General features: G+C 31.9%; 1 protein-coding gene and 1 long non-coding RNA gene across 8 annotated transcripts in view; both read right to left on the bottom strand.

Annotated features, from left to right (window-relative positions):
* Positions 1-13,731, bottom strand: part of Cda5 (Chitin deacetylase-like 5) — a 142,869-nt gene that overhangs the window by 81,028 nt on the left and 48,110 nt on the right. The window lies entirely within an intron of this gene.
* Positions 1-13,731, bottom strand: part of LOC140749155 (uncharacterized) — a 61,916-nt gene that overhangs the window by 21,527 nt on the left and 26,658 nt on the right. Inside the window, exon 2 of the long non-coding RNA XR_012103032.1 lies at positions 5,737-5,811. This is a non-coding gene — a long non-coding RNA (uncharacterized LOC140749155). The remainder of the gene's footprint in view (positions 1-5,736; positions 5,812-13,731) is intronic.

Raw genomic sequence — 13,731 nt, 5'->3', positions numbered from 1 at the left:
TCCACGACAAATGTGATCAAATGTATATTAATGTTTATTACCTACATATTAGGTAACTGCGTCCTATTAACTGTTTACAAACATTAGCTAAAATATAAATTAATATCGGTAAGTTTATATAAAGAAACTAGTTTATACCCGCGGCTTCGCTCTTGGTCTGTGTATTTTACCTAACCCTTAAGGACGGTACTTCTTTCAGTACAAAAGGCACCCTTTATCCTTTAACGAATCCCGGATTATGTTAGAAAAGTCATCACAATCGGTTATGTAGTTAAGGCTTGAAAGTGTAACAAACAAAGAAACAAACTCATAATCGCACTTATAATATTAGTTAGGTTAGGTTAGGTTAGGTTATGCATTTATACTTTATAAGTAGTATAACTTACTCTATGTTCGTCACTTGACATTACACAAAATATACAGACATATTATTAATAATAAACTATTTAAAAATAATATTGTACATGAAGATAACATATACTAAGGTCAGGTCATGTGAAGTCGTGGGTCATGTCATGTTAAATTAAAAAGAGTCAGATTAAGCTATTATTTGTATAAATTAACGCTCCACTTTTTATTCAATACTAAATGTCGCCCATCAACGCATTTGATATGTATGATGATACATATGTATGATATTAGCAAATAATCGATATATAAAGATAAAAAAGAATATTTATGTGCTTCGCAGGTGACACCTTGTATGAGGCAAGATGATTTGCCAATTTATAGACTTGAATAGCGCAGTAGATTATTAAAATGTTTATCGATTTTATATTGATTAAAGCTATCATTCACAGTTTTTTTTTTTGTATTAAACACAAAACTTAAAACAAAATTCTATTAAAGAGAAAATTTCGTAGTTTATATAGATATGAACTAAAATTTTATAAACAGATATAAAAGACGCTTTCTACACTAACAACCCCACACTAGAATTCCCTGTGTCGTTTAGGCCATGTGTGCACACAAAGACGAATACACAAAGATAGAGCAGAAATCTAAATGATTAATTTAGACCGGGGTCGCCATACGGAACCTTTGTGGTTCAGCCTCGGTACACGTATTTCTGCCTTATAATACCAGCACACGTATTATTGCCTAATCGTTTTCTAGTTTGAAGGGTGTAATGAGGGAGAGTAATTTACATAAAAGGTTCCAATTTAGGAGTAATCTTCGGCTGTAGACTTTAGATAGGAGATCAATACTATGTAGAGTATGATTGTACTCTCGGAGTTGATTAACTCCAAGTATAAAAGAAGTAATTTGTTAATATACTCGGGTAATAAATATTACCCATTGTTTGTAGTTGATTACCAATTATGTTGATTACAGCAGTGACCAGGTACATACTCCATACCCCAAAACATCCGGGTAGAGACACAAAAAACGTTCTTTATGATAAAAACACTTAAGACACTACTTCTCTGTGCTCAATGTAATCCAGTTCGCCTCAATACTTCCTCATTACAGGTGGTTGGTATGAAATTGTCGTTTATGCAAGTTATTACTAGTGTTGCCACACGTCCGCTTTCGAACGGGACTGTCCCATTTTGAAATACACCGTATAATAGTCCCGACAGTACGGGATTTTATAATATCGCCAAAGCTAACAATGCGAGTATTTAACAACGCAGCAGAAATAATACTGAAATGTTGGTTTTTTATTTATATCAGAATATCCTGTGTTGAGGGTCAAACTAAATGGTTATACTATTCATGATCGGTTATAACAACTGCTATGTAAAATTGATATTGCGCTATTGTAGTTCCGTACGGCACTATTAGGTTCCGTATGCGAAATTGGGTAAAAATGTCAAAATCGGAGCATAAAAATCGCTTCGGGTTAAATCGGTGAAAAATATTATTTTTACTTATTATATGACGGTATTTTTTGTATTGACTGTTCAAAGTTCACTGACATTTGTATTTTTCCTTACAAGGTATTTTAATGGTAACAAAAAAACTGAAAATCTTTATAAAAATAATTATGACGGTCTTTTGATCTTTTGGTATCTGAATCTTTTACTTGATCTTAGATATTCTTTGTACTGTAAGACCCATAGGATAATAATATATCTATGGTAAGACCACTATACTACAGACATTAGGGCAGTGTCAGACACGGTCCGTAACAGACATTTTTTTCTAAACACTCGTATCTGCGCGATTTTGTTACGGTAGATTTAAATACACATTAGGTATATTGGGTGTATAGGAAACAACTTTTTGTCTCCCACGATATGCGTGCGAAACGCACTGTATCTGCACTAATAAACAACCCTTATGTGTTAAATTTATTATGCAAAATCTCATTGTACTTTTCGCCTATAACACCTTACCTACTCCTATATAGCTACACTTCTAGTCCAGCTGACGAAACAAAACAACATCTACAATAGTAAAAGACCAAGCCAACGTACCGTAAGTCCAGTACTTTTCCAATAATCGCATTGCAAGCAAACTGAGCTGAGTGAACGGAGCGGGCGTCCTTGCTCGCCTTGTAGGGGTGGCGGTTACCACGCGGAAATATTGCCACCAGTAAAAACTAGTCCATTTACCCATACGTAATTAGAACAGACGCGAATTCACCGCGATCCGGATTCTTGGAATATTGAGCTTTGCGTGCTTCACTGCGCATAACTTACCTAATGAGATTCTTCGGATGACTTCGTGTACAAAAGATAATTTATAGATCCACTTTAATGATATTCTATTGTAGATGGTTTTATTATCAAAGTGACATTCTTGTCACAATCATTTGCATTATTTATTTAAATGCAACACATTATCAGAGCAGGTTACTGTCGTTTCGAAACTAAGCTCATATTACGAACAAGCTAAATAGATACTACTACATTTTCATATTTGTTACTGAAATCGGTAACATAATTATTCTATAGCCGTATTAACTGTTTGAAAGTCTAATTTTATACTTTAGAACTGTGTAACACTGAGACCTACTTATACAGCGACAGAAAACATTGCAAGATTAAGATTTCTAACTAAACTAAATGATACTTAACCAACCTAACCATTCAACGTTTTATAGACAATTAATGTCACGTGTCTCTAATAAATGTATTTAATGGTTTACAATCTAAAGATATATTGAAGCGATAACAATTAGCCACGTGACCTTTATATAACTAATACTCCAGTTACTATAACTAATAGGACCTACTCTAGATGCCCTAGTAGTGCTTTCAAATATATTGCTCTTGACGCTTCGAATACATTATTTAGTTGTATATAAAACATTAATCATTGTTACAGTAATATTATTTTCGAAAACAATGAATCTTTAAAACAATGAGGGCTTTCCATATCAACTTAAAATACATCTCTCGTTAATGATTATTTCATTAGTGAAGGAGATAAATAACTGTAATAAGAATTCTTCAAGTTAATTTGCATTAAAATAAGGTATGTTCCTGAATGTAATTAAAGTAAAAAAAAATAACTCTCCTCATATTATACAAATTGACAATGTTTTGACCCATGTCTTGTGTATGTAAAATATCGTTTTTCTGTGCTTCATTATTCCTCTATCCTGTTCTTTGATGACAAATAAGCAAAGAATGACTGTATCTATACGTAAAATATAGGATTCAGCCCAGCCCATACTAACTGATAGAGTTGTACCAAATGGAACTGGATTTTTAATTAAAATACATATCCTTTCAGTGCGTAGCATACTCGTAGACAGAAACGTAGCTTTCATGGTTCCACTGCGACGATACCACCGCATTACTTTCATGCTTTACAACAACCGTGCTAAACACTAATATATTTTTCTATGTAATAAGCTATGTGAAACTAAGGTGTCGATTAAATTGAGAGATTACAAAACATTGGCGGAAAGCCAAATTTACATTTAAATTTATAGGGTGCAAGGAAAATACGCGAGGCGTTCTGAGTTTGTCTCTTCGGAGGTATCTTTCCTCGACTGAAACAAGAATTAAACTTCCATTTGGGATTAACGAAACATACGCTTATACCCACATAGGTACGTATGTACGTGGACACACATCCACAAGCGGCACTGACCGCTTACCATAAGGTGAACTGCATGCTCATTTAATTTTAACGTTATTAAAAAATACTAGTTTTATTCCGAGAATATCTAGGACTATTACATAACAGTTAAAATGGCTTAAGAATGTACACGACATAACTCGGTACAAATCAGTTAGGTAATAACCTTTGCCACATGACCTATGCGATAGCATCTAAGAACACAATTTTATAATACCCTGCGCATCTAACTTCACATCTGGCTAAGTAAAAAAGGATGATACAAAAACTGACGCTCATATTAATTTACTAGTTAACCTTTAACTTCAACCCTTGACATATATTTTTAAAAGACGTAATTTTAGAATTGCACGATTTCTAAATGATTACTGTATTTATTATTCGTAAAAAACATCGGTTATGATTTAAGCAAATAAACACAATTCTATCTTCATAAACCACAAAAATTCATAGAAGACAATTTTATATAGCTTAGTCCTTTTAAAAGTACAAATTTGAGGGCCATGCCCCCGCAATTCGAACGAAAAAAAAGAGGCAGAGCCGTACGTAATTTTACTTCCCTTAAGTCACATAGGTATTAACAATCATCGCTTACAAGAATAAATTATAGTGCATGTAGTTTTATTCCTTTTTGTTTATTGCGCGTTGGTTGTAAACTCCGAGAAATAGATAATAACTTTCAATTTTTGTTATGAAATTCTCATTGCATTAGGAAACTAGAGTCTAATCCTTTTTATGATAAGTAGTTACTGCCGCCGATAAACACACCTTCTGTAAGTGTCTAACCCAATATAAGTGCTGCAGCATTCTGGTTTGAAAACATACATAAATAGGTGTGGCGGTGGTGTCGAACCACGAAGGTTTCTACCATATAAATATAATGTTACAAAAGAGGCAATATCATTTTTAGCATTATTATTTATTACTATTATTATTATTTATTCTTATCAAGAGTCTGTAGACCGCAGGAAACAGCCCCTACCTTAAAAACGGCAGTCGTATTTTTACGATTTATTTTCGCGAGCTTAATGCAAATGTACCTAAAGTGTTCCGAGTTTCAAAGACTGTTTTGGTGAAAGGTTGTCGCGACCTGACAGAACCTTCGGCTCGAAGGTCAGGGCACCAGCCGTTCCTAAAGTAACCGCAAGTTCCGCGTTGCTATAATAACACTCGATCGATTTGACGTGCGCGTCATTTGATATAAAGAGAAGTGATATAAAATCGCGAATGAACGGGCTTCCTGAAGACGGCTACGGCAAAAATAGTTTAAAATGACTACAGTTCCTGTTCTGAGCTTCAAGTGATATGAATTTGATTGTGAAATATGAACAATTTAATTGCGGAAAAAATACTACTAAATAATTGGTAAAATTTTAATTATAATTTTAATAACTTTCTTCCCGCCCATGTTTAAATGTAATATTGGAGTAGCGACAATAAATATGCGAAAAGCTATAAAATTATTATATTGTACCTATTAATATTGCTTAAATAAAATAAATAAACGTTAAAGGAAAAACTTAGTTTCGATTACTAAAATAAAGTACACATTTACCGTTCTCTATCAATATATAGTGTGTCGAGCGTATGTAATGTATTTAAGGCACGAAATTGTTAAACACATTTTATCGATATTTCTTAACATATGTCGCAGTAAACATAAATCCATTTTTTGCAATGTCCAATGTTCATACATACATGTCATACGCAAAAATCCGCTGCGCCCACGCAAGACATCCATTACTCTTGCCAAACGGACATAGCGTCAATTACCTGAAATGAAAAAAATAGCCACATTAATATTTTAGTAACGTGATACATGATGTTGACATTTCACTAAGTAGGCCGTGTTCTCACATTCTGGCCGCGCGCCCTTGCGACACGCGGCCTTACGTGACGTCACTTGTCACTACTACGTAGCACTATTTTCTCACCTCTTCACAAGAAATAGAAGCGAAATTAGCCACACAATCAACACGAAGTTGGAGGAGTAACAGTTGTGAACACCTGTGAATGTGTGAGGAGATTTCGCCCTTAAGAACGCACGACCACGATGTGTCGCCGGCGACTCACGACTCGGCCTTTTAGATGAACCTTCGATTAGTGTACTAGATACGACAAGATATGTGATGGTCAAGATATAATTGTGCAACTAAAGAAATTCAATTAACAAAAGACTTATAAAGGTATAACATGGCGCTTGATAATAGATAGAAAAATCCTCTGATACTGCCTGCCATAGGCCTAATTTTGAAGCCAAATATAGATTGATCATTTCATTGAGTAAAAACTTAAGGAAAGCTTCACGTCTGAGAGTATTCAATCAAACTTTACTTGATCAAAACCTATTTACGACTAAAAGACATTAGTAATATAGGCCAATGTCGGAAGTATGAGAATAATTCCGTTTAAATGACCCTACATTTTGTAAACAATTATTATACTTAACTCTAAAAATAAATAATATAATGTCGGAGTCAAAGAAAAAAATCATGATTACGGCAAGAAATACAATGCCTAAAATAAGACAACAACAAAGAAAACTGTTGTTACAATTCTAACAACAATAAATAACCTTAGACATGATTGCTATTATTAAACAAACAAAATTACATGAATAAAGGACATTTTACTGGTAATTTCGCGCTCATTTCAATCCTAAGTTAGTATTTGTCAACCAACTAATCATTAATATACAACATTGGCTAATATTTTATATAGTCGTATTATAATACACGCAAGAATAATTCTAATAGAGCAACGTAATTGCGTATGACGGGTTACTGCTAGGGTTGCCAGCATTTTTCGAATAATTTAAGTGTTTTTAGGAAAATGTCATAAAAATATAATGCACTTTAAAATAAAATATTTTATGAGAAACCTAACTAAAAAGACAAAAAAAAATTATACTCATGTATTAATAATTTTGTTTATTGCACATCTTAGCACCATGTTTTGACTCTTTTCTATAATATCTCATACTATTACTTTATCTCAAAAAAAATATAGGTGGAATAGCCTATCTAATTAAATATAGTTTTTTCCTTACTATATCTTTTTTTTTTTAATTTTTAGTATTATATAAAATGTAAAACCGAAATATTGTAACTACATGACTATATGGCTGGCAACCCTAAATTTACAGCTAAGTAGCCCATTCAGTTTGCATAACACTTATAAAAGCTCTACTTACTGAAAACCGGTTGTAGTGACCTTGTGTCGTAGGCAATATGTCATCCGCATTGGAGTAAGCACTAGAGATCGTTGTTACTGATCAAATAAACGTCGTAACAAGGTTGCAGCATCCGTTCGAACTTCCGCCGGATTGGCGTCTTATCAAATCATTTATATACATTTAAATGTTACCTTTTATTGATTTTAGTTGAAAAGGAAATAATACAGGATTCATACAACATTTAAGTTTTAATGAGTTTTATATTACCAATTCACTTTTCCTTGTATAATAGTAATTACCAAAACCGGAATTGTCGCTCGCAACTGACGCTTATAAATGAAACCTAATTTGATATCATCAATGATTCTATTAATCTTATTTTCAAGCGTACCAAATGTCGCGGCATAAAGACGTATTCTTTTTATTTTTTGCGACCGCATTCGAGTTCTTCCGCGTATATTTATTAATCTCTTTTAGATTCCTCAGTGCTATTGATCTTTAGCAGGTAGCAAATATTTTCCTTGCTTAATTGCATTGATTATTATTTTAAATATCACGTGAAATTATTAAAAGTGGTGGTCTTTATTAGCATTTAAGATTTATTTAATAAATTGCTATTTTTCGCCAGCCTTTATCAATATCTTTTGGTCCTCCTTATTATAAGATCGTCTTATCACCAGTTTGACGGACGACTTTTAAACCACGGACTCTTGACGTTGATCTATATCCTCAAACTCATATAGATCAACGTAAAAGAAAAATTATTATATTTAGTTTCTTATATTTCTGGTTAATTAAAAAGGTTTATATTTATTTACTACAAAAAATGGAATATTCGTTATAATGTACTTATTATAAATAAATTATTTACAGACTGGCATTTTATCTGATGTTATATATGCATACCACCGCATCCGTTGAATAGTCAATGAGTATAAAAAATAATAACAAGATACATTACATGTCTAACACTTGGTATTTTTTTGTTTTGTAATCCATACTTGTTCTTTGTCCTTTAGTATAAATGTAAATCTATTCAAAAATATTTATCGCAAAATGTAATCTTACCACCAATAGAGAAGTGGTGTAGTAGTATGATTCTGCCTTCAACGGTAACTATTCATATTCGAGTCTTAATAACTATCTCTTGACAGTCATTTTTTTCCTAAATTGCGTCTAAGTATAGCATTAATTTAATATCCTAAAAGACAATCAACGTTGAACCGAGTAGAACAGATGAAACCTAACGTTATTTGGTATTAATTTTTCTTTCGTTACATTTTGTAATTTTTCTTCATTATTGCTTTTTGTTTTAATTATTTTGTATTTTTAAGTATTTTAATCGTTTGTGTTTGTAATTACCTTGATCTTCTATGATATCTCGTTTTATATTCACTGATATTTATTTTTTATGAAGAAATAGATTGTCGATTATATTTCTCATCTATCCACACAAATTACGTTGTTCGTCTGTCCTCGGCATCATTTATAATAAAAAATAAATGCGTGGGAACACTAACAACCAAACAAGATGGCTATACCATTTACAGAATTAAAACATATCAATCTCATAATAAAAATCTACAAAATAATTTATCAATATTAGATTTGTATAATTTATAAAGATTAAGGACAGACATGATAGATTACTGACTTTATACAATTAAAATGTTTACAAGAACTTCATGTTACTATTAAACAATTAAATCATAAGTAAACATTTTTTTTATAATCCCTCTAAATATCTTGGTCTTTATAACGTAAGAATAAGATGGAATGAAGTAATTTTATGTACAATAACTTAAAATTTGTTCGGGAAATGGCTTTAAATGTTGTTTCTCCTTTACAGATAACTTAGATGATAATATTATGTTTAGGAAATTCATCTAATTTGATTTTCATTTAGTTTAAATCAAATAATTCTCTTTTACACAGCAACATATTATCGTTTAATTGCACGAACATTAAAAGTGTCTATAGGACGCATTACATACACTTCCCACTAATATATATTTTTATCTAATCCATCCATTGACTATGTATTATTTAATAATACTATCCTGTTACTAGATACTACTATCTTTCTTATTTTATATATAAGAAAAGGAAATGTAAACCTCTGTCATAAACTAGTTATTGCCAATCATAGATATCCCATAAATAACATCAAACCAAATATTAGAGATATCGCGCATGACTTTTCTATGAATAATTACGTAATTTCTTTTATTTGTTATTTTTATATAAGTACCTACTTCACATTTAACTGATGTCTTATTTACATTAACACATCACTTACATGTAACATGCAATAATTATTTTAATATGTTTGCAATAACCAAACGTTTATATTTTGCGACCTCAACATTTGCAACTGTCAGTTACAACAACCACATAACCGTATAAAAACCGTTTGTCAAAAAAGTCGTAAGGAATTACTTGTATTTACCGTAGATGACTAAAATACGTAGATTGATCACTCCTAACAAGAAAGTGTAACCAGTTTTGAGAATTGAAATTATCACGTCTCCGCTCAAAAAGTCCCTAAATTGTTTGAAATACTTATTTATTACGTTAAATACGTTGAGATATATATACGAAAATTTTCTCTAAAAATGTTTATTACTTGTCAAGAATTCAAACAGTAAATGATAAAATCATCCTTTTTTGGCTTCTTCCAATTTCAAGGCGGTGAAGTATCTTTCTATTTTACTTATCAATGGTATTTACACAGTGTGGGAACTTTTTACAGCAGTTGAGTGTGTTGCAACCTGCGTACGCGCAATGCCGCTCGAGACATTTAATTAGGCTTCTAAATGTTACTCGTATTTTCTTCGTTTGAACTATAATTCGCTATCTGTGTAACAGACTGATTTGATTTAAGGTAAATAGAAAACGTGGTAATAAACACCTTAAATTTATTATTTTTTAAAAGTCTTTATTTTAGCAATCATGACTCAAAGAATCACTATTAAAAATGTATTTACCGTTAAACTGTCTTATGAAAATAAATGTTGATTGTTAAATTACTTTCACTTTACTAATGTTATTTGTCGATTTACATAAGAAAATATAACTGGTTTATTTAGCACACCGACATATTTCATTCAGTGTCGCAAAGGTATTAGGTACTGTAATCATATTTACTATTTTAATTCGAGTTAATTAATTCAATAATGCAATGGTATTAAGTACCTACTGTAATAAAATATACATATTTTAATGTTAATTCAAGTAAGAGCAACTTATTGAAATATGCGCCACGCCTCCCCATGTGCATGGGGAGACTCATGACCAACAAAAAAATTAAGACGTTTTCTACACTGATGAGTAGGATTTTCTGTGGAGTACCACACATATACATAGAATAATACACAAACACCTAAAACCCATACAGAAATCTAAATTAATTATATAGATATCTGTCTGGCCAGGGATCGAACCCGGAACCATAGTAAAGAAAGAGTACTATGCCGGAACCCTCTGCGCGTTCAGATTGTTATTATGACTTCTCCGCGGTTCAACGGTTACCTACCAGTTATTTGATTTTTACTATATATATATAACTCAAAGGTGACTGACAGACATAGTGATCTATCAACGCACAGCCCAAACCACTGGACGGATCGGGCTGAAATTTGGCGTGCATGTAAATGTTATGACGTAGGCATCCGCTAAGAAAGGATTTTCAATTCAATTCTACCCCCAAGGGGATAAAATAGGGGATGAAAATATTACTTCGTAACGCGAGCGAAACCGCGGGCAAAAGCTCGTTTCTATATAAAATGACTACGATTTAACTTAACCATACGATATCTCTACAGCCAAATCTTCAAAAGTCTAACATTTTTTCGAAAAAGAATCCCACGAAATTACAAATAGTTATTACAAAACGTAAAGTATAAAAAGTATTACTCAACCACGTAGTCCTTACAGTGTAGATATCGCATTGCGGAACAAGGTATGTGTTACCGCGGCATTTACATTCTACCACGGAAGAGTGGTATCGAGACACAGTGAAAACACATTCCTCGTGGGAGGACGCGGAAACACGAGTGATACGCGTGAGTGATATGATTTATCATTTATGGAGAGTAAATTCTCTATTTTCTTTTATGGTTGAACCGAGCAAGGCAGACTTCTTGTTGATAAGATGATGCGAGAGCCGTGGTTCGACTCCGAAGGCGCAACCACCACACCTATTTCTGCCTAATAACAGCGGTATAAGCGTTTGAATTAAGTTAAATTGAATTAAGTTTATTTTGCTGTGTTTCGCTTAAGATATATACGAGTACTCGCTTAAGATATATCCGAGACGTTACAACTTAGTCTTAGAAGTAGCAATATATCTGTATAATTTCAGAAATTTAAAGATTCATCTCACGAAACAAATGATGCGAAAAAATATTGGAATAGAAAATAGAGAAAAGAAATGTATGCGTCAAACTGATTTATTGAGACACGTGAATATATAATATCTATTCGGCGAATCCATATTCATAATAAGCATTCAAACTACGTATTAAGTATATTTTAAATCGTGATATTACGTATGAATTGCTAACACTTTTCATATAATTGAAATTAGCTTTCTGTTATGATATCTTACCTTTTATTATTTGTAGAGTTCTCCGTTTTAAGACATTTAAAATATAAAATAATATAATCCTGTATTGCTACTAAATTTATAGATAGGTTCATCTAAATATATATAACTCAAAGGTAACTGACTGACATAGTGATCTATCAACGCCCAAACCACTGGACGGATCGGGCTGAAATTTGGCATGCAGGTAGATGTTATGACGTAGGCATCCGCTAAGAAAGGATTTTGATCAATTCTACCCCGAAGGGAATAAAATAGGGGATGAAAATATTACTTCGTAACGCGAGCGAAGCCGCGGGCAAAAGCTCGTTACATATAAAACTGATGAAATTATTTTAGATATAGTGATTTATTTAAGTTGTGCTTTGTCTACAAATTAGTCTGTTTAAATGTTAATATTATGACACAAAGGAGAATGCCCATTCTTGGTACTGATTTTTCTCATGCGTCAAAATGAAAGTAATATTAAAATTATTTTCTGATTTTTTTACATAATTTGTCGATCAGAATAGTTTCTTTGAACAGGGGATTCCATTTAAGATAAAATAAGACAAAATGTTCATTGTTGTTCTTAAAAATTAAAATGGCGGTATTTTATACTCGGAATTCAATAAGATCTATTAGTGTTTTGACTAATCATTTTTCTCATACGTCAAAATGAAAGTAATATTAAAATTATTTTTTGATTTTTTTACATAGTTTGTCGATCAGAATAGTTTCTTTGAACAGGGGATTCCATTTAAGATAAAATAAGACGAAATGTTGATTGTTGTTCTTAAAAATTAAAATGGCGGTATTTTATACTCGGAATTCAATAATTTCTATTAGTGTTTTGACTAACCATTTTTTTCATACGTCAAAATGAAAGTAATATTAAAATTATTTTCTGATTTTTTTACATAATTTGTCGATCAGAATAGTTTCTTTAAACAGGGGATTCCATTTAAGATAAAATAAGACGAAATGTTGATTGTTGTTCTTAAAAATTAAAATGGCGGTATTTTATACTCAGAATTCATTATTTTAGGTTTTTAGGATTATTTTAGGTTTTTTTACCTACTACCTTTAAAAGTAAATGGAATATGTTAATCAAACTACATTATAGGTACCTACTATCAGATAAAACCGACCATCAATCTATCGTCGGATATTTTCGATTTTGAGGTTATGTAACATTTCGGTAAATAACTTCAGAACCCGGGTGCTGATCTAAAAAATAATTATTGGTGGTAGTATTTTGTTAATTATACATTGTCCACAACAAGTTTCAATTTGATGCAACTCTGGACGGCGGTCCATACTTTCATGGGCATTGTCCTTTAATAACAATAACTTATACCTATATTGTGAATCTAATTGCAAAGGTAAATCAATCAAGAGAAGACAACAAAATGAATGTAAACTAAACAAACTTGCATATGAATAATACCAGGATTTATTATGACACTAATTAATTTACTGTATAACCAGAATCCAAATGCCAGGTGACTGATGAAGTACCTACTCATTATTAATTAATGATGTATAACCCAATGTTTATAATATAGATCAAGGTATTGTGGTCATCTTTATGAATAATAGGGTATTTTAAATGATGCACTCAGACAATTTCAAGCTTATATGCAGCTTCAGAGTGCAGATTTTCAAATTCCTTCTTCAGCGCTTAACTAGATAAAATACAATACTCTTTGGAAAAATCAGACTTCTAAGCCCTTTTGTTTTATTGGTCAGCTTTAGTTTTATTAAGTTGAATTTATATTCTACTTATATTTTTCTTTTATTGTTGTACATTTAAAAGAAAAAAAAATATGTTTATATTAACTTTCTTGGGCTTTCAACAACTTCGACATTGTAGATGGGTCCTGCTACCCTTTTGTCGAGCTGTGTAGTGCAGTGGTCATCATACTGATTT

Source organism: Epargyreus clarus, unplaced genomic scaffold (assembly GCF_041222505.1).
Source record: "Epargyreus clarus isolate Ecla_fem2 unplaced genomic scaffold, WU_Ecla_fem_2.2 ptg000003l, whole genome shotgun sequence".
Classification (NCBI taxonomy): Eukaryota; Metazoa; Arthropoda; class Insecta; order Lepidoptera; family Hesperiidae; genus Epargyreus; species Epargyreus clarus.
This window is presented reverse-complemented; position numbering and strand designations above follow the sequence as displayed.